Source organism: Melozone crissalis, unplaced genomic scaffold, assembly GCF_028551555.1.
Source record: "Melozone crissalis strain CALT ecotype California unplaced genomic scaffold, PUWL_Pcris_2 ptg000107l_1, whole genome shotgun sequence".
Lineage (NCBI taxonomy): Eukaryota > Metazoa > Chordata > Aves > Passeriformes > Passerellidae > Melozone > Melozone crissalis.
The window spans coordinates 5,387,268-5,412,430 of record NW_026535884.1 but is presented as its reverse complement, the minus strand read 5'-3'; the positions used below and the strand labels follow the sequence as shown (position 1 = coordinate 5,412,430).

The following is a 25,163-nucleotide window of genomic DNA, read 5'->3' as shown; positions in this document are numbered from 1 at the left end:
TCACCCACAGAAATTCTGCTCTCCGTGATGAGCCAGCAGTAATTGTAACCGAGAAAAACTAATCCCACTTTAAGAACTACTTTTAATGAATTTCAGCTCTATGTGCCAATTCTGGTTAAGAACCCAATAACTTTGGTGCTGCAGCTGATTAGGATCCAACCGAGTTGGATTTGCTGCCATTTACATTTCTCAGAATGCCCTAATAAGATCAAGTGTGATCCAATAGCAGCAAATACAAGATTTTGATTTTTTTTTTCCACCAGACACCACAAAAGAAATCTGAGTTATTACCCAAGGTAGCAAACAAGTCAGCACGCCTTCAGCTGTGGTTAGAACCGAAACTGTCAGGCCTCACTTAGCACGTAGAGCTCTGCCTTTGCATATTTCTGTGTTTGTCTCACAGCTTATTAAGTTTTGCAAACAAAAGCAGTCGCGCTCTTGCCAACAGATTACCGCGTTTTATTATCGGGGATCGTCCCAAGCCATCAGTGCACCTACAGAAAGGAGAGGCTCGAGCTGCAAGTGTCCCTGGGCGATGGCAGGGGGGTTCCTTTGTATCGGCAGCGGGCACACAGCAGCGTTTGCAATTGCAGGATGGCGTTTTCATCTGCCACGACAGCTGAGGCTGTGTAGATACCAAACACACAGTAAATGCAGCAAGCGTTCCTTTTAATAAACTGCCACGGAAAAAGTATGAAAAAAACGATTCAAGCCGAGGACATATTGATGGGTACAAAATCCTCGAGGCATTATGCAGCTCACACAGGCTCATGGATCAGTGTTATTGCAGCTCCCAGAAGCCGTCAAAGCCAATTACCCCGGGGAGAGGGGCCGGGGCTCGGGGCGGCGGCGGCGGCGCTGTCACAGCCAATTACTGCCAATGTTTTATTTATGGCAGGATACACCTGATCGGCCAACAATAAAGCCATTTTAGAGAGGCTGATTACAAACACGGAATGCAAAATGGCAACAGCTGGCAGGGGACGCCGGCCACCCAGGGCACGGGGAGCGGGCTGGGACACGGGGTGGCGGCCCCTGCTCCTGCTGTGCCCCAAATCTGTCCCCAGCCCTGTCCCCAACGCCCTGACCGAGGGCAGCCGTGCCCACCGCTCCTCACACACACGTGAACCCACCTACCACAACGGATCTAAGGAATTACATTCGATGTGGAAGGAAAGCAGGCAGGGGAGAGGGGGGAGCAGAAAACGCTGACACGATTTGGAGATAAGCCCACAGAACATCTCTGCTGTGCAACTCCAGCCTTTATTTCAATTGCCCGACTCAGCTGACAGAAGAAAAAGGTTATCTGCAGGAAAAATATAGAATTTTTAACATTCTCCAAGGCTTGAGAACCTGCTTTGTACTTATCTGTCTTCATCTTACAATATACTACCTGCATTTTGAAGTTAAACAGATTTAAGTGGACTCAACATCAGATCCCAAAGAAAATATTGATTTTTTTTCCCCCACAGATATATAAACTGTGTCTAGTTTTATTCCCAGCAATTTCCATTACTTCCAGGAAAAGGGCAGAGCACAGAGCTGCTCAGAATGAACAGATCAGCCCTTATCAGGTGAATATGCAGTGGGGAAATCCCCCTTTAAGCAGCCCTGACCTCCCAGGAGAAGCTGTATCAGCCACTGAGCTGGAAGTTGGCACTTACAGATAATTTTCTCGTATTATTTTGCTGCCTTAAGTTCCGGCTGCAATATTTCCTGTGCTCCCTGCTGGAGGCTGTATCCTGACCCCATTCCCAAACCAACCACAGAGATGGGCAGGAGATTCCACCCAGCACTGCTCTGGAAATGGGATTTCCACACACCTGGAACAGCCAGCGAGCCCCAGGGGTTAAGGGCTGGACGGCTTTTGTCTCAAGTATGGCCTTTTGAAGCACCACATCTAAGCTGCATGGTGCTCCCAGTATTTTGTAAACTTGAAAAATCTATGGAGAAATGGCAAAAAGAAACTGAAAGCCCAAAGACACAGAAACTAAAACCCCAGGAATACATACACCACTTTAAAAGGTATCAAGACAGGCAAGACACGAGAGAATTGGGTATGGCCTTCCCTGGAGCAGACTGCAAAGAGTGCAGAAAATGGGCATTTTGGCCCTGAAATCAAAGTATGAAAGGAATGGCTGTTGGGTGCCAAGCTGAGCACTGGATACTTGGGTTCTCCCCTCCCTTTCACATATCATATATGCAATAATATTCTTCAAAGGCTCGTTTTGTTCACAAGGCAGACACTGTGCAAGTACAGCTGCAGAATAAGGCAGCATTTGAACACAAAAATACACTCCCTATGCAGAGTTTTGTGTGCACTTTGATACATTTTTAAAAATAATCTGTCCTGTAGGTATTCAAAGGAGCTACACGGGTATCTGCCAATAAATTTAATCTTTATTCTTTTCTCTCCAAATGCACGCCTTTGAATTTAATCTAACTGTGCCACCATCACCCAGCCCGTTTGTGTGTGTGATGCTGCAAACAGATTTAATCAAGGCAATGTTCCCCACCGGAGTGCCTGAGCTCCCCAATGCCCTGGAGAACGTTTGGTTTCGATTTGAATACCTGACAGGGACACCCCACCCCTCGGAAAAAATAAAATCGGGAATCCAGCAGATCTAACAGGGTGTCTCACAATGGAGTTGCACAGTGTATGCACTCAATCGCTCCATTTCCCAGAAGATTCATTACAGTTCCATTAGAAAGTCAAATCAGGCAATTCTGCAGTCTGGTGAAAGCTAGCATATGAAAGCAGGTTAATACAAAAGAATTTCATTTTAAATAGAGGACATTTAGGACTTTTAAAAGCAACATTATGATAAAAATTTCAGGGTGTTTATTCTGGCTTCAGAGCACGCTTTTCAAGCCTCGTTTCAGTGATGTAGCCGATTTTCTAAGGACACAGGGAGGGGATGCTGGATCTCCAAGGTTTGCCATCTCAATTACCCTGTGCTCCCACACGTGGCTCCGAGTCAGGACAGATGTCCTTGTCCCTGCAGGAGGCAGGGCAGGGCTGGGGCAGCTGTGAGCAGCAGAATCCATCCCCAATGAGAGCATCCCTCCCCAATGAGAGCATCCCTCCCCAGTGAGAGCATCCCTCCCCAGTGAGAGCATCCCTCCCCAGTGAGAGCATCCCTCCCCAATGAGAGCATCCATCCCCAGTGAGAGCATCCCTCCCCAATGAGAGCATCCCTCCCCAGTGAGAGCATCCCTCCCCAGTGAGAGCATCCCTCCCCAGTGAGAGCATCCCTCCCCAATGAGAGCATCCCTCCCCAATGAGAGCATCCCTCCCCAATGAGAGCATCCCTCCCCGCTCCCAAACCCCGGGGAGCTGCATCCCAGACACAGGTGCCATTAACTACAACATGCCAGGCATTTGAAGTTTCCTGCTTACCTCACAACACAGGTATTATATCTAATTATTACCATTTAGAACCTTGCCTCCATCTCGGCGAGGAAAATGCAAACAGTGAATGTAATTACTCACTAAACTAATAATGTAAGACCTGATTGACAGGATGGAAGGAGAAAAAAAAAGTCGGTTCAAAGCAGTTTTAACTTGAGTATGAGCTCGGCTGAATGAAGACAACCAATTTCAGAGCCATTCTCACTACAAGCAAGGCACCCCCAAACACAAAGATCACACCCAGAGGCAGCAGCAGCACCAAAGCCCCAGAACACAGTGGCTGTCACAGCAGCAGCCTTGGCAGCATTAATGATGAACTTCAGGCACCCCTGCCTATGTTTAATTTAATACAAAACCAAACGCAGTCAAAACATCTGGTGCATTATTGATGGTTACCATGATAAATGAGATTTGACATTTCACAGGAACTCATTAGATATTCTACTTACACCCCACATTTAAAGTGTTTCTGATTTTACATCTCTCTGGAAAACACACACTGTGTGGATATTGAACTGGTATTTCTGACCCCACTGTTTTAAAGGCATCGACTTGCACAGCTAATTACTAACGCTGAGAATTCAGGCAGCACAGAGCACATCACTGAAGTGATGTAAAACCCCTCTGCTAACCCAAACGCTCCCGAAATCCAGGAGGATTTTTGTGCTGTCCCATCTGAAGGGACATCTGGTGCCTCTGCTGCCCAGGGATCCTGCAGTGACCCCCCAGGAGGGTCCCTGCACCCCTTTCCATGTCTGAGCGAGATAATGCAGGAACAAATGCGCTGCAGGCCAAGCAAGAACTGCCTCCCTTTAATTTCTCACATCTCGACTCGAGAGCTGCACAAAAAGTTATTAAAATTAATGCAAACTATCATAACTCTGTCTTTTTATTACTGGTAATATTCCTTCTAAAATATTAGTCTCCTTGGCTGAACCAGCATGTCTTTTTGAAAATTGTCTTTGAAGATCAGAAACTCCTTAGCATAAAAAGTGAAACATGCAATCATGTTAATTTGACAAGGTAAAAGGGGGAGAAAAAAAATCACTTCAGCTTAGTATTTCTGAAACTCAGGCTATTCTTTCATTAAAAAAAAAAAAAGGCATTTTTCTTTCCTGGTTCCCACTCCAGAAACAGAAGCGAGGATGTAACAAAGGCTTTTGGCACTCCAAGTGTTTTAAAAACAAAACAAGTAAGTTTCAAACCTGGCGAGCAGCCAGAGCAAACATCTCCCATCTCACATGAAATTACTAAGTTTGAATAAATTGCTGAAGCTCAAACAACCCTGGCAATCCAGTGAGTGCTCATCTCTCCTTGTTTGCATAATCAGCACCACAGCTATATATATATATATATATATATATGTAAGGAGGAGGCAAGAGCCCCAGCACATGTGTTGTATAAACAAGAAATTCCGGCTGGAATTTCTCACTCTTCCTTCCCAAGTTACAGTGAGCTGTGTGCCCGGCCAAAACACCCCATTATGCAGTAATTTTATCAAAAACAAACACAGAGCATCCCCACATTCCCAGTTTTCTATCAAAAACCCCACACCCAAGAACTTCATGAGCTGGCAGAAGCATCACAGCATCCCAATACCCCAGCGCAGCTTACGGTAACACTTTGTGCATGTCAATGCTGTGTTCTCAAATCATTTGTTCCTCTCTGCTTTGCAGCAGGAAAGGCTCAGAACAGCCCATTCCTCCCTGCTGCCATGAGCACAGCGTTCCTGTGAGTAATCCCTGTTCCCATTCCTGTTCCCAAACGTTCCTGGGCACCTCTGCAGTCAGCAGTGATGGCAGAGCTGCAGAACAGCACGGTTCAGGGCTAGCAGCACCCTGGGAGTCACAGACTGCTCAGAGCCACCCTGGGGGACAGCTGAGTGCCAGCACCCCTCAGAGCCATACAAACTGAGTGCCAGCACCCCTCAGAGCCACCCTGGGGGACAGCTGAGTGCCAGCACCCCTCAGAGCCATACAAACTGAGTGCCAGCACCCCTCAGAGCCATCCTGGGGACACGCTGAGTGCCAGCACCCCTCAGAGCCATACAAACTGAGTGCCAGCACCCCTCAGAGCCACCCTGGGGAACAGCTGAGTGCCAGCACCCCTCAGAGCCACCCTGGGGAACAGCTGAGTGCCAGCACCCCTCAGAGCCACCTGGGGGACAGCTGAGTGCCAGCACCCCTCAGAGCCACCCTGGGGGACAGCTGAGTGCCAGCACCCCTCAGAGCCATACAAACTGAGTGCCAGCACCCCTCAGAGCCACCCTGGGGGACAGCTGAGTGCCAGCACCCCTCAGAGCCATACAAACTGAGTGCCAGCACCCCTCAGAGCCACCCTGGGGGACAGCTGAGTGCCAGCACCAGGGGTGACAGGGATGCTGCCAAACCCTCCCATTTCTCTGAGGTTATAATCACAGGGATATTCCCTGGGAAAGCAGGGGCTCTGCCTCTCCTCACAGGCTCTCCTGAGCACACAATCCAGGTTCCACAGGCACACCAACCCACCCACACCTGGGTAAACGCACAGAGCCACTCAGGGCAGCTGGGACTGCTCCTGCCCAGTGCTGCTTCAAACAGCCAGCACCCAGCCCCGACTAAACACCATTTCCAGGAGTGCAGAGTAACCTCCTTTTCATAATTGCTCACTCCATTTTTAAAAGCGTGTTCCTCTCCCTTACAGTTACAGAATGATTTCAAAAGCATGAACCCATTAGACATTTGCCTCAGTCTGCCCTCAACAATAGCCTGGAGAGATAAAACTCTCATTTGTTTCCACAGAGGCCCTATTGATTCTGCTGTCACAGAATATGACTGTTCTCTCCTCATGCTGCTTTTCAGAGCAGAGCATTCTGCCGTGGAGCTGCGCTTTTATTGCCTTGCCTGTCTCGCAGAGCAGCTCTGGAGCAGTGGTTTCCCACAGCACCACCCCTCTCCGTCCCAGCAGAGCTTTCACAGATAAATCCGCCTCACACACCCCAGCACAGAGCAGAGTTAATGCAAAGAAGCAGCCAGACCGTGGGGAACACCCAAACCCCGAGTGCTCCCCACTGCTCCAGCAGGAACATCCAGGAGCCCAGAGCCGGGGGCAGAGGAACCACCTGTGCTACAGGAATCACCCACAGCATCACAGCAGGGCTCAGGGCTCTCCAGAAAAACAGGGTCAGGGTTTCTGGCACTGCTGTAAATGTGAGAGTCTGCAGGCTGATCCTGGGCTGTCACTGCAAAGCTGCCACATTTTATTAGGACCAGGGAATATCGACTGCGTTCCCTCCCTGGAATGTCAAGGATGTGATCCTGCAAGGGAAGTCAGGCACAGTTTCCATTTCCAGCATAGGAAAAAAAAACAAGGCAATGCAATGTACAGAAATTGGTAAAAAGAATAAACTTAGCTTGCTGATATTTGGGTCAGTGTGGACCAGTCCCGCAACATCTGCCACTGACTTCATTTCCACCAGAGTAAGGACTAAATAAAGACATCAGAATTTAGCACACCAAGTATTTTACAGAGCGAGAAACATTTTCAGTGATCCTGATCCAACTCCAGTTTTAATGCTGCAGCCACCTTTAGCTCACTGAGAGGATTCTGTTAACTGTGGGGAAACTCCAGCTTCTCTGGCAGCAGGGCAAGCTCCTTCAGTGAATCTGTGTCAGAAATATAAGTCAGCTCATGGATGCTGAGATGTCAGCCCAAGGGCCACAGGGGGCTGCACACGGTGAGAACTGTCCCTGATGTAACCCTGCCAGGCAGCTCCTTGTCCAGCTAACTCAGAGTTTCCACTGCTAGCAGAATATTCCAACAGCCCTACAAATCTCCTCTTAACCTCCCCACGTTCCTAATCCCTGGCAGCACAGGAACTTTTCCCCAGCATCCTGAACAGTTTCAGGGGATATAACTCACATTGAGAGCTAATATGCAGTTCAAACAAGCATCAGATTCTTGCATGGTTTTCATACCAGCCCTGTAATCCCTGGGTTCCTCACATCTGTCTTTCATTTGGGATATAATCACGCATTTATTTTCCATTTTATAGTTTAATTTCATATAAAATGAAATGTTTACTTGATCTGGGGTCTGAGCTTGCTGCAGCCAAAGGACATCATGCTCCTCCTGACCCACACAAACTGGAGCTCACAAAGTCCTGCAGCTCTCCTGCTCACCAACAGACCCCTGTATTTATGGAGGAGAATTGCTCACACATTCCTCCCCCTAAACTACAAACAAACTCTTAATACTTCACAAAAATCTAGTGGGAAAACCTACAGAAACTTGACCAGCTCTTCTCTAAACACTTAAAAACAACTGCAAAAGCTTTGAGTGTACTGGGAGGTGAGGGGGCAGAAAGAGGTATCAATATTTAATCCGCTGCTAAAAGTGGAGCATCAAAGCTGCATCAGGGTGGAATAACGTTGCAGCTGGTTCCATTTTCATGTTCTTACATTAAGAAACCAGCTTTTCCTTTTGCATTATGTATTAAATAGTACATATTTTAGAATCTCAGAAAATCATCTCTAAGCCTTGCTAAGCCTTTATAATTGAAAAAATTGCATTTAGCATTTTACCAACTAGACATGCACGAAATACTAAACTCAAGGGCAGAGCTCACGTTAATTTCTCTACAGTCTTCTGTGATCTGTGGCCCTTCTCAAACTCACCACATCTGCAAAACAGAGCCATCAACGCAGTTCACATCCTAACCTAAAGCACACTTGCACTCTTCATGTTTGAGCACGGGAAGTTCAGGCTTTCTCTCCATCCACACAGATTCCTTTCCTGAGAAAATTGCCACCATGTGGTGACTGGCCTGTACACTGGATACTCCCTGCACATCCTGCCTGCCTGGAGGAGCACTGAGAATCCAAGATGTGTTTGAAAGCACAGCAATGCGCTTCTCACCAGCCTGGCCATGAAAATCTGGGTTTGCAGGTTGCTCCAGACAGGAGTTGTGTTTTCCCAGTTCCAAAGGGCAGCCTGGGGATGGTCAGCGACCTTCCAGTTAAACCCAGACCCTGGACACAGCCCCTAACACAGGCAGGCACACGTTGGCAGTGCCAGCACAGAGCAGCCTCACCCCAGGCACAGGCACTGAAATTGGACATATTGTTAGCAGAACACATTTTTGGCAAGCAAAGAGCAATTACCATCAGAATCCTTAATCATCTCGAGCATCCCCCCGCTGGAGAGCTGGGTACCAGGCTGGGCAGAGCCAGGGCTGCAGCCCTGGCACAGCCCTGCCACACGGACCCAAACAACTGCAAGGCTTCTTGCAAAAAGGAGAGGGGAAATGTCCTTTTCACACCACATCCAGAGCAGAACATGCACCACTGGAGGCACTGCAAACTGGGTTTACTCTACCTGCACGCAGAAATCCACCCCACAGAGCAGCCCTCAGCAGCAGCTCCCGTTTCCCCAGCAGAACCACACAATGTGAGTTTGCCCTGTTGGTTTGCACTGGCTGGGCGTAAAACACACCGAGTGCAGCCCGGAGCTGCCCGGGCTGCCTGGCATCCATTATTAAAGGCAGCAGATGTTTATTCCCACTGTGCCCGCATTGTGGCCGCAGCACACGGGCCCGTTCATGCCCAGGGGGGCCGGGCACCCCCTGCTCCGGAGGGACCCCAGCCCCACAAAGGGACCCTTTCAGCAGCACAGCTCGCTAATGGGGCTTGATAACAGCACGGACACCCGCTGTATTCTTCGTGCTGCCCGACCTATTTCACAGCCCATTCTAAACAGGTCTGGATGCATAAAATCATCCTAAGCACTGCGTTTAAAGACATTATCTCCCTAAGCACAGGATCCCTCCGACACCTCTCCTGTATTGATTAAATGACCAACACAGCCAGGATTTACAGGTCCACTATAATAGAAACCATCTCCTCCAGCATCTGCTCATCAGTTCTTTGTGCTCCTTTATCCCCTCCACGCTTTAAGTGGTTTTCCATTTTTAATAAAATACATTTCTGGTCACACGATTAAGAGTATCACCAGAATGTAAGGGCGCCGAAAACACTGAAAACAATATTCTTCCACTCGATATTTCTGAGCAAGCAAACATCACATTAAAAGAATAATAACACAAAAGGCAATCACTCTGAAATACGGCCTGGTTTTGTCAGCTAGTGTAGATTTTAAAAGTCAGATGCTTGCATTTTACTTGTCTTCCATTACTGGCAAATTAAAGCTATGAACAAATGCTGCGTAGGCAACAAATAATTCTACTAACACGCCAACAATCACTTTAATCTCTTCCACTTAACAACTCATGAACCTTTTATGAACATAATCTTCTAGGAGGTAGCTGGTAATACAAGATAATCCCAGTACAAGTTTAATTAAAAATACAAACTACATATAGCTCCATGCTTACCAACTCTTTCATGCTGAAGGAGCAGGAGTGGCTATTACTAATGGCTCCGTTAATCTGGCAAGCTGAAGTGCACAGGAACATGCTAGAGAAGCATTCAACAGACCATTTCCCACTGAAAAAAGAGCCCTCACAAATTCCAACTTGCCTTAGCACAGCATTTAAACCCCCCCTGTTTCAAACAGCTGAACTAAAGCTTGCTTGCAGAGTTATGGATCCTACTTTTATAAAGAAAATCCAGTACAAGATTATTTATTGTTCCAGGCTACAATGGAATTAATCGGAAACTAAAAATAAAAAAGCCATTTTCCTTTAGGAAACATAGAATTTGAGTCACTTGGCTGTCAGATGGAAGTCAACATAGATTTCATTTGACTGCCAAGAACCTTATTTGACTGGACATAAAAGACATTTGCTATTTTTAAACATACCTCGTGTAATCATTTAACCAGAGCCCTGTAATTCAGACCGGGGAGCTCTTTCCACATTCAAAAGCTGATCAGAGCACGGGTCTTTACAGTTCTGTTTAAGAGCTGGCTCCTTTCCAACAAACACAGTTTGCACTCCCAAGCTCCCCTAATAATCATCTGCGCAGCTCTTTCCCCTTCTCCTAAAGCCAGGCAGAAATGTTTCCAAGGGAAAGCTTTCCCTGCCTCAGACGTGTGGCAAGCACAGCCAGGCCAGCCCTGGCACTGCAGGGCCAGCCAGGGCTCGGGGCTGTGCCCAGCTCCTCCCTGCTCCGGGAACAATGAAATCCAGCATCTCACCACCAACCACGCTGCCACAGACACAGGAGCGGCACCGACCTGCGGCCCAAACCTGAATCACTGCCTCACCTCAGCCCCCAGTGTGCGACTCTGAGCTCGGCAGCTGCTCAGTCACAGAAGGAATTCTCTTTAGCACAGATGAGCAAATACATCTCTGATGAACTCCCCTGACACACACGGAATGAAGTGATGTGTAGGTGAGCTGTCACATTCTTTTTGAGAAGCACATTCCCCAAACCCTTCCGTTTTCCACTTTTTTTTTTTCCCATTTTCCTTTTGGATGGGGCTGTGCCATGGTGAAAGGCACCCTAAGGGCTCTTTTTCACACCAAGAAAATAGCAAGAAATCCCCTGCTGGAGGAAAAAAGTGCACAAGCAAGCAAAATTAAACCTTGTGATCTAACACAGATCCCTTTAAACGTGTTTCAGCTCTGACACTTCACTGAGAACCAAAGGCATAGCAAATATTTTTGCCTCCTACAAGAGAGAATCAGATTTTAGACACAGCTGAATGAGTTACCACTACAGAGAAACGTGGGTTTCCTCAAGCTCGGGATCATCAAAAAGCCAGACTACACAAAGGCTTTGTCCTCTCAGGAGCACACTGCGCTGATGGCAGCAGCCAAATGCAATTCTGTGCATTTCCATGGACTGCCAGCTCCCGCAGGGACCTGGGAGGGTGCTGGGGCTCACAGGAGCTGGGAGGATCTCAGAGGGTGCTGGGGCTCAGGATTCCCACATGTGCAACCCCTGGGGCTGCTGCACTCTGACAGCATTGAGCAGCTCCCTCCTCTGACATTATTTGATGCATTTCCCTTCCCAGGGTACCCCCAAATGCCAGACTCCAGTGCTCCCCTCATCTCAGTTTCTCACTAATGTGAGAGCTCCCAATTCGGGCAGGCTCGGTCCCCGGGGCACTCACGGTTTGTTTTGATACCAGTGGCTCAAAAAACAAACCAAAACACCTAAAAATTGTGCTGCGCTATAGAGACAACACTGGCAGCCCTCGCTGACAGCCAATTTATCTGCAGCCCAAACCCAGAGCTAATCAAGTCACCAGAGCAGGCACATCGGGCACGTGGCACGCTCCAGCTCCTCCTGACAAACACTCAACATCTGCAGCCTTGTGAAACTGCAGCAGCATCTCCCCACAGCTGCAGAGCCAGAGCTGCCAGGGATGGCTGGGCCCCGAAGCCCCAGCTCTGCAAGCAGGAACTGATGACCTGAGACCCGGGAACATCAGCGAACTAAGCAGGCAGCAACCTCCCAGGGATGCTGCTCAAATAGGTTCTGCCCACACAAAAACCCACTCCTCTCAAAACTGCAAGGGTTTTTGAGGCATTTCCCTGAGCACTGAAGACAAGGGCTTTTTTAAGGTACCTTTCAAGTCTGGTGTCTTTCTGTATCAACATAATGAGGAAAATTAATGCAATGAACCTTAGGGGGGAAAAAAAAAAAAACTAGAGGGGAAAAAAATAAGTCACATTCAAGAAATGAGGCAAACTCATGCACACACCTAAGTACACTCACAGGAGGAGGAAACCCTCCTGCCCCAGCCATGCTCCCTGATAATTGTTTGAGTTTTATTTTAGAGTTTAAGGACTATTTTGGTTTTAGTTGTGACACCAGCTCACTACAGCCACAACCACTTCTCTAATCACAGCCCAGACAGAAAGGCCACAGCAGCTCAAACACACATCCAGGCACACAGAGAACAGACCTGCCTGGACTTCAAACAGAAACTTTAGATCACAGAGGGATCAGTGTTTCCTGCACTGCAAGTATTAATCTCTTCTGCCTCATTTTCCTCCCCGGAGCCCGCCCTTCCTCTCCCCGGGGAAGGGAGAACACACATTTGATTCTTCATACACCCACTGGACCACAGACTGATTGAAAAACCTTATTTAAATGAGGTGCAAATTACGTTCCTACTGAACTGGATTCTGCAGAACATATTTTTATTAAAACCAAACATGTACATAGGAAATATCCCCCTGGCTTTTCCCCAGCCTCCAGTGAGGCACCTCCACCTCCTTCCATCCTGGAAGGCTCATTCAGCATTCAGAACTTCACCTCTGAGCACCTGGAAGTGAAATGCCAAGCCCTGCAGTTTCAGGAGGCAGAGGGAAGGTTCCTGAGGATATTTCCAGTGTGGGTTGGGGAGGAACAGGAGGGACACCAAGGGCAGGACTCAGCACCAGGAACGCCCAGAGCTGTCCTGCCTCATCCTTCTGCTCCACTGAATGCACAAACACCTAAACCAAGGGCAAGATTATCCCCACAAAGCTTATCTTAAAGGCAAACTTGATCCACCACAAGAGTTCTGAGAACCACGGAAAACAGCAAACCAGAAATTTGTTCTAAAACTTTTAAGGAAAAGAAAAATTAATATAGCTCAAACTTGGCATCTAACAGAAGAGGCATTTAAAAAACAATAAGAATAATTTCCATTCAATACCAAGGAATTAGATATTCTCCACAGCTGCTGGTATGGAAAAACCCTAAACTACTTTACTATGGACAAGTAATACCAAATAGATACACTGGGACACAAAATAACAAATGCAAAGATACAACATTCAGTTGCCATCAGAATTAAGTAAAAGAAGAGCAAATGCCTTAAACTCAAAGGTACAGTGAGAACATGGTGATCTGCAATGACATGGAACTGAGCTCAGTGATGTTTTGATGTAAATATACCATTAAATGCATATATTTATATTTTTTTATTCATTAACTACCCGTTTTACAATCACCGAGAAAAGGAAACATTGTGTTTAACTAAGTCAAACACATTTTTAGATTAGCAGAGTAAACAGGCACAGCAAATTGGCACTTTGTTATTGCCCAACAGCTATAAAGCTCCCTGATAACAAAGCACCCTCACACCTCTCCTGTAAGCAGAACACAGCTGCAAGGAGTTTCTTGGCTCAAGGTCATGCAATGAGTTTGGCCACTTTTGTGTCTGGAGCACAACTCAAATATTGTGGTACCAACATCTAAATTCTTGTCAGGAATTCACAGCCTGGACTCTCCCCAGTCTCACTTGCTGCCTGCTTGTGCCCTGACCCTCTATCATGTCCAGGAATGGAAGATATTACCTACATGCAATAACCAGGGAATCTAACACAGGACACACACTCAGCCTCAAACAGACCCCCTGGACCAGGGATGCTCCAGGAACCCCTCCCAGGAATGGAAGATATTACCTAAGTGCAATAAAGTGTGGGGATATAACACAGGACACAGGCTCAAACAGACCCCCTGGACCAGGGATGCTCCAGGAACCCCTCCTAAGAATGGAAAATATTGCCTACATGCAATAGCCTGGGGATCTAACACAGGACACACAGGCTCAAACAGACCCACCAGGGATGCTCCAGGAATGGAAGGTATTACCTACATGCAATACCCTGGGGATCCAACACAGGACACTCAGGCTCAAACAGACCCCCTGGACCAGGGATGCTGCAGGAACCCCTCCCAGGAATGGAAGATATTACCTACATGCAATACCCTGGGGATCTAACACAGGACACACAGGCTCAAACAGAACCCCTGGACCAGGGATGCTCCAGGAACCCCTCCCAGGAATGGAAGATATTACCTAAGTGCAATAAAGTGTGGGGATATAACACAGGACACAGGCTCAAACAGACCCCCTGGACCAGGGATGCTCCAGGAACCCCTCCTAAGAATGGAAAATATTGCCTACATGCAATAGCCTGGGGATCCAACACAGGACACACAGGCTCAAACAGACCCCCGGACCAGGGATGCTCCAGGAATGGAAGATATTACCTACATGCAATACCCTGGGGATCCAACACAGGACACTCAGGCTCAAACAGACCCCCGGACCAGGGATGCTGCAGGAATGGAAGGTATTACCCAAGTGCAATACCCTGGGGATCTAACACAGGACACACAGGCTCAAACAGACCCCCGGACCAGGGATGCTCCAGGAACCCCTCCCAGCCCCTCTCAGAACACCCCAGATGTTCCCAGAACAGAACAGGACAGGACAGCGAGCAAAGCGCGAACGGAACTTCTGGGGACTCGGAGCCTTGACTAAACACACACAAAAGTAATTACACTCCACATCTCGCCAACTCGTACTTTGGGACAAAAGCCGTGGAAGGAGTTATTTGCTGACTAATTAGCGCAGGGAAGAGCCCGTTAATTGAGGCAGGGCTGCAGAGAGCAGTGAGCACCCAGAGAACCAGCGCTGCTCACGCTCCAAAGACAAGCACTTACACAATAAAACCCAACAATGAAGGACTGAGGCTATTCAGCATGAAGACAAGCAGGAAATAAGAATCAAATGACTTTTTCCAGGCAGAAGAATGAGCAGATATGCTGTTTACAGGCTGTTTAACAAAGCCAGCCCTGCAAGGTGAGCTGTCACAGGGACTGAGGCTCAGGGAAAAAGAAACATCCTCAAACACTCACATTCATCACCAAAAAGCAGAACAGGGAGAATCTCAAAGTTTACAGCGGGGAAATGGGCAGAACTATGAAAAACACCCAAGCAGAGGCACAAAATAAACATGTTACAAGTCACATACACTTCTAGTGACCTGCTAAGGAACATGTGAGATACAGGAACTGATAAACCCAGAACCTCCCCATGAATTAGCACAATTAAAACCAACCTTCAGATCAGCAGACTGTGTGCAGCACTGCCTTTTCACCTACTGCCCTCCAATAGCTCAGAACTCTGATCAAGCATTCCAACAGCAGCCAGGGCTGTTCCAGCAGAGCAGAAGAGAACTGGATTCTTACTGGTTTCCCTGATCAACCACAGACAGGAGGGGCACATCAAGGGGAAAATCCAGTTATTTCCTGGGGAGTTACCAGCTGGGCATTTGACACACAGCAAGCTTTAAGTGTCCAGGTAAATAGGTTTGTTGAATCATGGAGTAAAGGTTCTCATCTGAAGGGTTCATGTTGGAAGGCAAGTAACATAATTCAGTGGTTTAAGGAGCAGTCAGAGCCAGGTCTATTAAGTTTCATGAAAATGAATGACCTTAGAGACATAAATTAGATTTCCTGCATCTCACTCCCAGTTTGTAGAAATGAGGATTAAGTGTTTAAGTCTCCTGCACCGACCTCATTAGAAGATCTTTAATGGAGACACTGCATTCCTTCTTAGCCAGGCTGCACCCCTGGCACGGCAGTACCAGGCACCAAAGGACACACAGCCATTGCTAAATTGTGTTTCCTGCACTTAAAGCAGGGAGCAGCTGCTCTGATGAACCTGTGTTCTTCTTCATTCAAAGCCCCTCTGAAGGTCCCAATTGTCTGCCACTACTGGTTTTTTACTGGCTATTTCTCAGGGAAATACAGCCCTTAAAGCACCAGAATTCCATGATCTACAGCACTTTCTCCTTTCATATTCATGACACTTTTCATGTAAACATATTCCAGTCCCTTGTGGATGCTGGCATCAGCAGACTACTGCCATATATGCACTTGTTTAAGAAGATTCATAATCCTTAAACACATATATTTAATAGCTTTGATATTTAGCACAAAGCTGCTGATCCCCTAACACCCTATAATGCATAGTTAATTACTAACTGAATTTGCCATTTTCTTTAGACCAGGGAATAAACTGGTTGCCAAAACAGTGAGCTTTGACAGGAACCATCATATTCTGCTTGAATTCTCTATTTCACCACACCAAAACACTCAAGTCTAGACCATCCTGCTGTACTTTGCAATGCAACCCCATAATTACTGCAGGTGCTCAGGTTCAGGACGTGGTGCGGCCCTACCAGCTCCCTCCAGGCCATTGTGACCTCAGCAGCGACAGAGGAAAGGCCTCTCTGGCTTCGTTTTGGTTAAAATTTTAAAGACATGAGCTCAAATGACAGCATGTGTCAGTTTGTGCAATACATGGGTGGTTATGGAACAGGCAGTGCTCCGAGTGCAGGGCTGAGATGCCAGAGCCTCTGTGATGAAGGGTCCAGAGCCATTTCCTACAGACAGACACTGAGGGGCTGCTGGAAGGCACCTGTGGGTCAGAACTGGCACCTTCCCCATGCACTGAACACATTTCCTACAGACAGACACTGAGGGGCTGCTGGAGGGCACCTGTGGGTCAGAACTGGCACCTTCCCCATGCACTGAACACATTTCCTACAGACAGACACTGAGGGGCTGCTGGAGGGCACCTGTGGGTCAGAACTGGCACCTTCCCCATGCACTGAACACATTTCCTACAGACAGACACTGAGGGGCTGCTGGAAGGCACCTGTGGGTCAGAACTGGCACCTTCCCCATGCACTGAACACATTTCCTACAGACAGACACTGAGGGGCTGCTGGAGGGCACCTGTGGGTCAGAACTGGCACCTTCCCCATGCACTGAACACATTTCCTACAGACAGACACTGAGGGGCTGCTGGAGGGCACCTGTGGGTCAGAACTGGCACCTTCCCCATGCACTGAACACATTTCCTACAGACAGACACTGAAGGGCTGCTGGAGGGCACCTGTGGGTCAGAACTGGCACCTTCCCCATGCACTGAACACATTTCCTACAGACAGACACTGAAGGGCTGCTGGAAGGCACCTGTGGGTCAGAACTGGCACCTTCCCCATGCACTGAACACATTTCCTACAGACAGACACTGAAGGGCTGCTGGAGGGCACCTGTGGGTCAGGAGAACAGAACTGGCACCTTCCCCATGCACTGAACACATTTCCTACAGACAGACACTGAGGGGCTGCTGGAGGGCACCTGTGGGTCAGAACTGGCACCTTCCCCATGCACTGAACACATTTCCTACAGACAGACACTGAGGGGCTGCTGGAGGGCACCTGTGGGTCAGAACTGGCACCTTCCCCATGCACTGAACACATTTCCTACAGACAGACACTGAGGGGCTGCTGGAGGGCACCTGTGGGTCAGGAGAACAGAACTGGCACCTTCCCCATGCACTGAACACATTTCCTACAGACAGACACTGAGGGGCTGCTGGAAGGCACCTGTGGGTCAGAACTGGCACCTTCCCCATGCACTGAACACATTTCCTACAGACAGACACTGAGGGGCTGCTGGAGGGCACCTGTGGGTCAGGAGAACAGAACTGGCACCTTCCCCATGCACTGAACACATTTCCTACAGACAGACACTGAGGGGCTGCTGGAGGGCACCTGTGGGTCAGAACTGGCACCTTCCCCATGCACTGAACACATTTCCTACAGACAGACACTGAGGGGCTGCTGGAAGGCACCTGTGGGTCAGGAGAACAGAACTGGCACCTTCCCCATGCACCGAACACCTGCTGCATGTGGGGAAAATGCCACAAACACACACGCAGCCTCACACCAAACCTAACAAAAGCCGGGCTTCCGAAAAGTTTCAACAGTGACTTCTCACCGGTAAGAAATCCTGCTCCTTACTGGTTTTACTCACTTTTACTACATGACAAGAATGTTTCCCCTGTGTATTTTACCAGCAGTTGCAGGAGATGCCTGCTCCCAGACCAGCTGACAGACACTACAGCACTTCTAAAGAGCTCTAAAAAAAGAAGAAGGAAAATCTGCAGGAAGATGGGCCCAGTGCCCAATAATTTGTCTGCTTCCACCCCAAAGCAGTTGGCCACATGAAAAGGACCAACATAAAGGAGACACTGCTCATCACCCAGACAGAAATATTTATTAGCACTGGATGACAACTTCCTTTCTCTTTCTTTATCCCCTTTCCTCAGAGAAAACAAACTTCCCTAATTCACCTCAGCTTCCCCTTCCCCCCTCCCCAATTCCCTCCTTCTCTTATTTCATGCCAGTAACTTGTAGTGCATAATGAATTTCCAACCAGCCTGCCACCACAGTCATCTCGGCAATAACCAACATTCCTGAAAGTTTTGTGCAAGCCAGCAGATGGATAGGAAAAAACTCTCTAATTAATTACATCCCCAGTAAGGCATGGCCAGACAGAAAGCAGCATTTGGGGTTTTGCTTGGCAGCCAGGAGCCCGTAGGCACAGCCATGTTATTGCCCACTCAACTGCTAGGAAGGACAGAGGAAAAAAGAGGATTTCACAGGCAACAGGGATGGAGGGAGCAAACTTCAGGACTTACCAGCTCCTGTCTCCTCGGCAGAAACACTAAAACAGAACCTTCATTCTGCTGATCAGGAAAATAAATTTACACTCCAGCCCTCACTGCCTGTACCAGAAAAGATCACGAACACCCATCACCATAAAAGAGAAATCCTGTTACATATCTGAAACAGGCCAAAATTGACTCTCAGTCAGGGATTAATAATACCACGGTAACTTTTTTTTATTACAGACAAGTAGATTAAATGCACAGATTAACAAAGACCTCAAAATTAACGAGCACTCATTTTCTTCCACTTATCCTGAATCGTAGAATGTGAACTGGCCTCTCATTTGTGTTCTGTAGGAAGAACAAAAGACAACCTACACAGTCAGGGAATAGCCCATTTTTCACTAACTCAATCACCAAAACTTACTTTTTCATCCATGGAATTTATGTGGTACCCAAAGCGATCCACATTTTCAGAACTGCACTTCTAACATAATTAAGATGCCAAATGCAAATAGAACCCAGAGAAACACCAGCACCGCCACACAGAGCATGCCAAACACACGTTTCTAAGAATTCCAAAGGATAAAAACCCAAACACAAAGCGGTGACCATTCCCCCCGCCGGGCACAGAGGGAAATGTGCTGTTTGTATCCTCCTAGTTGCACTTTTCTCCAGGTCAGTGTACAATTCCGGGCGCTCAGTGAACTAACAAACATTTGCATTAAAAACAAACGCGATTCAAGCACGCAACACCTACTGAGGCAGGCACAGCCAGGCCAATATTTCGATGTGCTTGTGCTTTTCAGCCCCTCGCAGGCAGCCCTACCCGCGGGCTGGAGGCACACGGAGTCAGGGCAGCATTCATATCTTGTTTGCTCCTTTGTTCCCCCATCAGCCTCTCTGAAAGGAGCCCTTGGGCACAGCCACCAACACGAGCAAAGCCCGTGCTGGCAGAGAGCACAAAGCTGCCTTGTGGCTCTGCTCCCCACACCTCCGTCCCTGCGAGGGGGACAGGGGTTTCTCCCAAAAGCAGCTGATCACACTCGCCTCCCTCAGTGCCCCACACACCAACCAAACCTGCAAACTTCATCTCAGGCAGCTTGAAAAAGAAGCACATTGAACAAACAGGTTTCCAATCAATAGGGGGTTTGTTCTGTTATGGTTCAAAGATAGGTTTCACTTAAAAATACGCTGCATTTTCAACCTATTGATTTAAATTTAAGCTCTGAGCTAAAATCAGAGAGCATGCATCCTTTTAAGTGAAGTAGGATGATTTGTTTAGACTTCATGCAACTGAGACAACTGTAACATATAGTAAAACCAGAGTGAAAAATAGCTGAACATTAAAAATAGCTAGTCTAGCCAGGATGCCACTTTAAAAAAACCCCAAATACCAGTTCATTAGAAACTTAGAGTCGGTTGTTTTGAGTTTGTTTGGGTTTTTTAATGGTTAACTCCAACCCCAGCCACCCCTTTTTAATTTATGTCCTCGCTCCCTCATCTCATTTCAGGATCACATAATAACTAATTGTTTTCCAATTGTCATTATTTTCCCGACTACAAATGAAGCACAATCCGGGCACTGTTCAGCACCAGGAGCAGAGTGTAACCTGGCACTGGGGCTCACGGGGTCCCTCAGAGAGCTGGGATGAAGTCAGAGCCCCTGGGGCAATGCAGGCACCTTCTGCAGGGCCATTACCCCTGCACTCACACACCCCGAATTCCCTGTGCCCTACAGGACCATTACCCTCCATTCACACACCCTGAATTCCCTGTGCCCTACAGAGCCATTACCCTCCATTCACACACCCTGAATTCCCTGTGCCCTACAGAGCCATTACCCTGCACTCACACACCCTGAATTCCCTGTGCCCTACAGGGCCATTACCCTCCATTCACACACCCTGAATTCCCTGTGCCCTACAGAGCCATTACCCTCCATTCACACACCCTGAATTCCCTGTGCCCTACAGGACCATTACCCTCCATTCACACACCCCGAATTCCCTGTGCCCTACAGAGCCATTACCCTCCATTCACACACCCCGAATTCCCTGTGCCCTACAGAGCCATTACCCTCCATTCATACACCCCGAATTCCCTGTGCCCTACAGAGCCATTACCCTCCATTCACACACCCCGAATTCCCTGTGCCCTACAGAGCCATTACCCTCCATTCATACACCCCGAATTCCCTGTGCCCTACAGAGCCATTACCCTCCATTCACACACCCCGAATTCCCTGTGCCCTACAGAGCCATTACCCTGCACTCACACACCCTGAATTCCCTGTGCCCTACAGAGCCATTACCCTCCATTCACACACCCCGAATTCCCTGTGCCCTACAGAGCCATTACCCTCCATTCACACACCCTGAATTCCCTGTGCCCGGCACACCTGGGGCCCTCCTGTCCCAAAAGTGAAAGCAGTTCTTTATGGCTGGAACAACCACCCGGCGTGGTTTCCATAGAAAGATGCGTTTTGGAGCTGTGAGAATAAATTTACAGATTGTTATTTTAAAAAGGCAGCTATTAATTCACAACACCAAAATGCCCTTTTCCTCACCTAAGCTGCAAGAGGTGTTAACAATGACAGGATCACAGGATCTCCTGAGCTGGAAGGGACCCATGGGGATCAGAGTCCAGCTCTCAGCCCTACCCAGACCCCCCAAAATCCCACCCTGGGCATCCCTGAGAGCTCTGGCAGCCTGGGGGCCGTGCCCATTCCCCGGGCACCCTCTGGGAGAAAAACCTTTCCCTGAAATCCAACCTGACCCTCCCCAGCACAGCTTTGTAAGTTCACAGCTTCAAAAATCACACACACACCTCTCCTCAAACCCATGAATGCTGTCACTGACTCACTTTGCTGTGGCAGCCCTGGATCTGCTCCCACAACTCCACAGGAAGGACTCTGCAGGCAAACAGCCCCCAGCGAGGTAAAACAAACCCCTGGATGCACAGAAATCACTGCTGCTAATAACCCCCACCCAAGGTAAAACAAACCCTGGATGCACAGAAATCACTGCTGCTAATAACCCCTATCAGGGTAGAACAAACCCCTGGATGCACAGAAATCACTGCTGCTAATAACCCCCAGCAAGGTAGAACAAACCCTGGATGCACAGAAATCACTGCTCCTAATAACCCCCAGCAAGGTAGAACAAACCCATGGATGCACAGAAATCACTGCTGCTAATAACCCCCACCCAAGGTAGAACAAACCCTGGATGCACAGAAATCACTGCTGCTAATAACCCCCACCCAAGGTAAAACAAACCCTGGATGCACAGAAATCACTGCTGCTAATAACCCCCACCCAAGGTAAAACAAACCCTGGATGCACAGAAATCACTGCTGCTAATAACCCCCAGCAAGGTAGAACAAACCCTGGATGCACAGAAATCACTGCTGCTAATAACCCCCACCCAAGGTAAAACAAACCCTGGATGCACAGAAATCTCTGCCTGCTGAGCCACAGCAATGACTGGCGAGGGCAGGGCTGTCTGTCCTGGTCCCAGTCACCTTTTCTGCCCAGGAAATATTCCCTGTTTCGCACAGGAGCATCAGGAGCTTTGTCCAGGGGCAGAGTTTCCCATCGCAGCCCCTGCAGAGCAGAAATTCACAGGCACAGGAGCCCCAGAGGCACAGAGAGGCAGCACAAGTGCTTCCCTGCACCTCTGTGACCTCGCAGCATTCAGGCAGACAATAGCCACAGTCCCCGGCCACACCAAAGCTGGGAGTGCGAGAAAAACACCCAAAAAGTGTCCTCAAGCCAGAGGCAACCAGCACATTTCATTCAGGTGAGGAAAATGAAGTCATTTACCCCAATTACACACTGAAGTCAGCTAAAGAGTCAAAACCAAACTCGGAGACCGCATGATTAAACTATGACAGTCACTGTTTCCTGTTTTCCAAAGGATCCAGCACTGGCAACTTTTGCTCAACAACCACGTTATTTTATTTTACACTCCCTTCTGCACACCCCATGCTCACCAGCTAGCCAGCTGAGATTTTACATATCTCACCACCCCATAGCTCAAGCCCTTGTGCAGCAGCTGCTCCTTTCCACCCCCAGCCCTGCCAGGAGGAAGGGGCTGCACTCAGGGACCCCGGGGGTGCACCCCAGCTCCGGACACCCCCCAGTCCCACAGCTGCTCTGACAGAGCCTTTCCACACACACACTGCTGGCAAAACAAAAGCCTGAAACAAGCACCAGGAAGGGAAACCGTGTGTACACCGGAGTCAAGCTCTGCACTTCCTCTTGCTTTTGTCATGCCCAGGCTTTTCTGTGGTGTGCCCTCCCCTGGCAGCAGAGCCCATGGGCAGCAGGGGCTGTGAGGAGCTGCCAGGCAGGGGGTTGTTCGGGGAACAAGGGGGAGGGAAGGGAGAGGGAGAAAGGAAAAGGGGAGAGAGGGGAAAAGGGGGAGAGAGGGGGGAAAAGGGGGACAGAGGGGGGAAAGGAGGAGGAAAAGAGCAAAGTTGCATGGAGCGCAGTGCACTTGCCAGCCTCACCTCGCGTGCTCCCGCTCCGCACGGCGCACCGGCGGGCCCCGGGTCCCTCTCCCGCTCCCGGGCACCGAGGGCCGTTCCGGGCGGGCAGGGCAGGGCAGGGCCGGTACCGGGGCCGCGCTCCGGCCCCGCTCCCCAACACGGCGCCGTGCAGCAGCCGAGCCCCGGCGGCGGCGGGCGCACAAGAACAATGAGCTCGCAGCCCGGGCATTGTGTGTGTGCAGCCGCCTCCTGCTCTGCCCTCCCTCGGCACCCACAGCCGGCGCTGGGCACGGCCTGCAGCCCCCCCCGGCACCCCCGGGCCGGCTCCGGCACCGAAACCAGGGGGAGACGGCTTTGCACGAGTGTTTTATTATCATAGAAACGGCCCCACGCCTCTCAGCCACCATGGATTGCTCAGTTCTAAGGGAGCTGGGTATCAAAAGGAAAAAAAAAAAAAAAAAAAAACCAAACAAAAAAACCCCAAAATGTTTGCCTGGCGATACCAGAACAACAACAAAACATGTTGTACATTTGTGTATTGCACATTATCCAAAAAATTGACATGCACCTTTCACAACCAAGAACTACTTCTTTTGACCCAGTGTTCATTTTTATCTGGTTAAACCCCACATTTTAGTACCTGAATTGTCACTTCAGATCTGTTCTGAGAAAGCATTTTTACTGAATTCTAACAGGGTGAACTACTGCGTGAGGCTCCTCAGTTCAGCTGCACGGGTGCACAGGCGAAATAACACCTTTGATTTCAATAATTGGCCAATGTAAGGCAGGAGTAAACAGCCATCAGACAGCAGCCTGCTGACTGCATAAAAACCCTCTGAGCTCCTCATCTCCAAGAACGCTGCTGCTTCGAGGAAAAACTCAGCATAAGAACTCAGCAAACCAAAATAACTGCGAGCAGCCTGTAAAAATAAATCTAAGGGCAGAGACACCTCAACAATGAATCATATTGTTTTGTTCCCAGCAATTTCTTGAGCAGTCAGTTTCAGCAATGAAATCTCCAATGTTGTCTACCTCCTACTACTTTCCTGATTCTGGGCATCTTCTTTTCACGCTTTAGAAAGAGAAATGGGAACAAAACAAAACAAACGAAAGAGAGGAAAAAAAAAAAAAAAGAAGAAAGAGAAAACCCCACCCCTTTCTATGCTACCGAAAATGTTATGATTAAATCAATTTGCATAAAATCTTCATTTCAGGATTCCATACCTACACACATGAAAGCAAGTGAGCCTTTTAAACAGCCGAGCCGTTCACCCGTGTGCGCGCATTTAAATCACGTATAAGTCATACATACACCCCCTTTATTTGGATGGCTAACAAGTTAAGCCTTTCCCTGAGCACATTATCCCCACGGAGCATCAGGCGGGCGCGACGGGCGAGCAGCAAAATAAAGAAACAAACGCGGAGCCGCGGCCGAAGCGAACAAATCCCCGCGGGGCGCGCAGCCCAGCCCCGGCAGCGCGACTCCCGCTGCCCCCGGAGCATCCCCGCGGCCCGCCGGGCTCGCCCCGTCCCTCCCTCCCCGCGGCCTCCCCCGCCAGCGCGGCCCACCCACCTCGGCGGGCTCTACACCATCCGCGGCGGCTCCGGGGCGCTGCCGGGACAAAGCGGCGGCGGCGGCGGCGCGGGGGGGAGCGAGCGGCGGGGAGCCCGCGCGGTGCGGTGCCTCAGCAGCGGCAGCCCAGGGGCATCTTCCCGGGGAACAAGGAGGGGACGGAGGAGGAGGAGGAGGAGGAGGAGGAGGAGGAGCGGCCGCCGGTCCCGCGCTGCCCCCGCCCGCCCCGGCCCTCGCGCACGCACGCACCGCGGGCACCCAGCAACGCCGCCGGCCGCGCGCCCCGCCAGTATCGCCGCGCGCCATTGGCCGCCGCGCCGCGCCGCGTGACCCGCCGGCCAATGGCGGCGCGGGATGGAGGGCATTTAAACGCGAGGGGAGGCGGGGGCGGCGCCGGGCACAAAGGCGGCTGTGAGGGAGAGACGGAGGGAGGGGCGGCTTGGCCCCTTCTTCTTCTTCCTTCCCCTTATCCTTCCTTCCTTCCCCTTC

General features: G+C 49.3%; 1 protein-coding gene across 3 annotated transcripts in view; it reads right to left on the bottom strand.

The window, feature by feature from the left end:
* The window catches only part of RERE (arginine-glutamic acid dipeptide repeats), a 175,261-nt gene extending 150,547 nt beyond the window's left edge, over window positions 1–24,714 (bottom strand). For all 3 annotated transcript variants that reach the window (XM_054292111.1, XM_054292112.1, XM_054292113.1), the window contains exon 1: window positions 24,675–24,714. The gene's annotated coding sequence lies outside the window, so the exon portion shown is untranslated. The remainder of the gene's footprint in view (window positions 1–24,674) is intronic.
* Window positions 24,715–25,163: the final 449 nt, after the last annotated feature.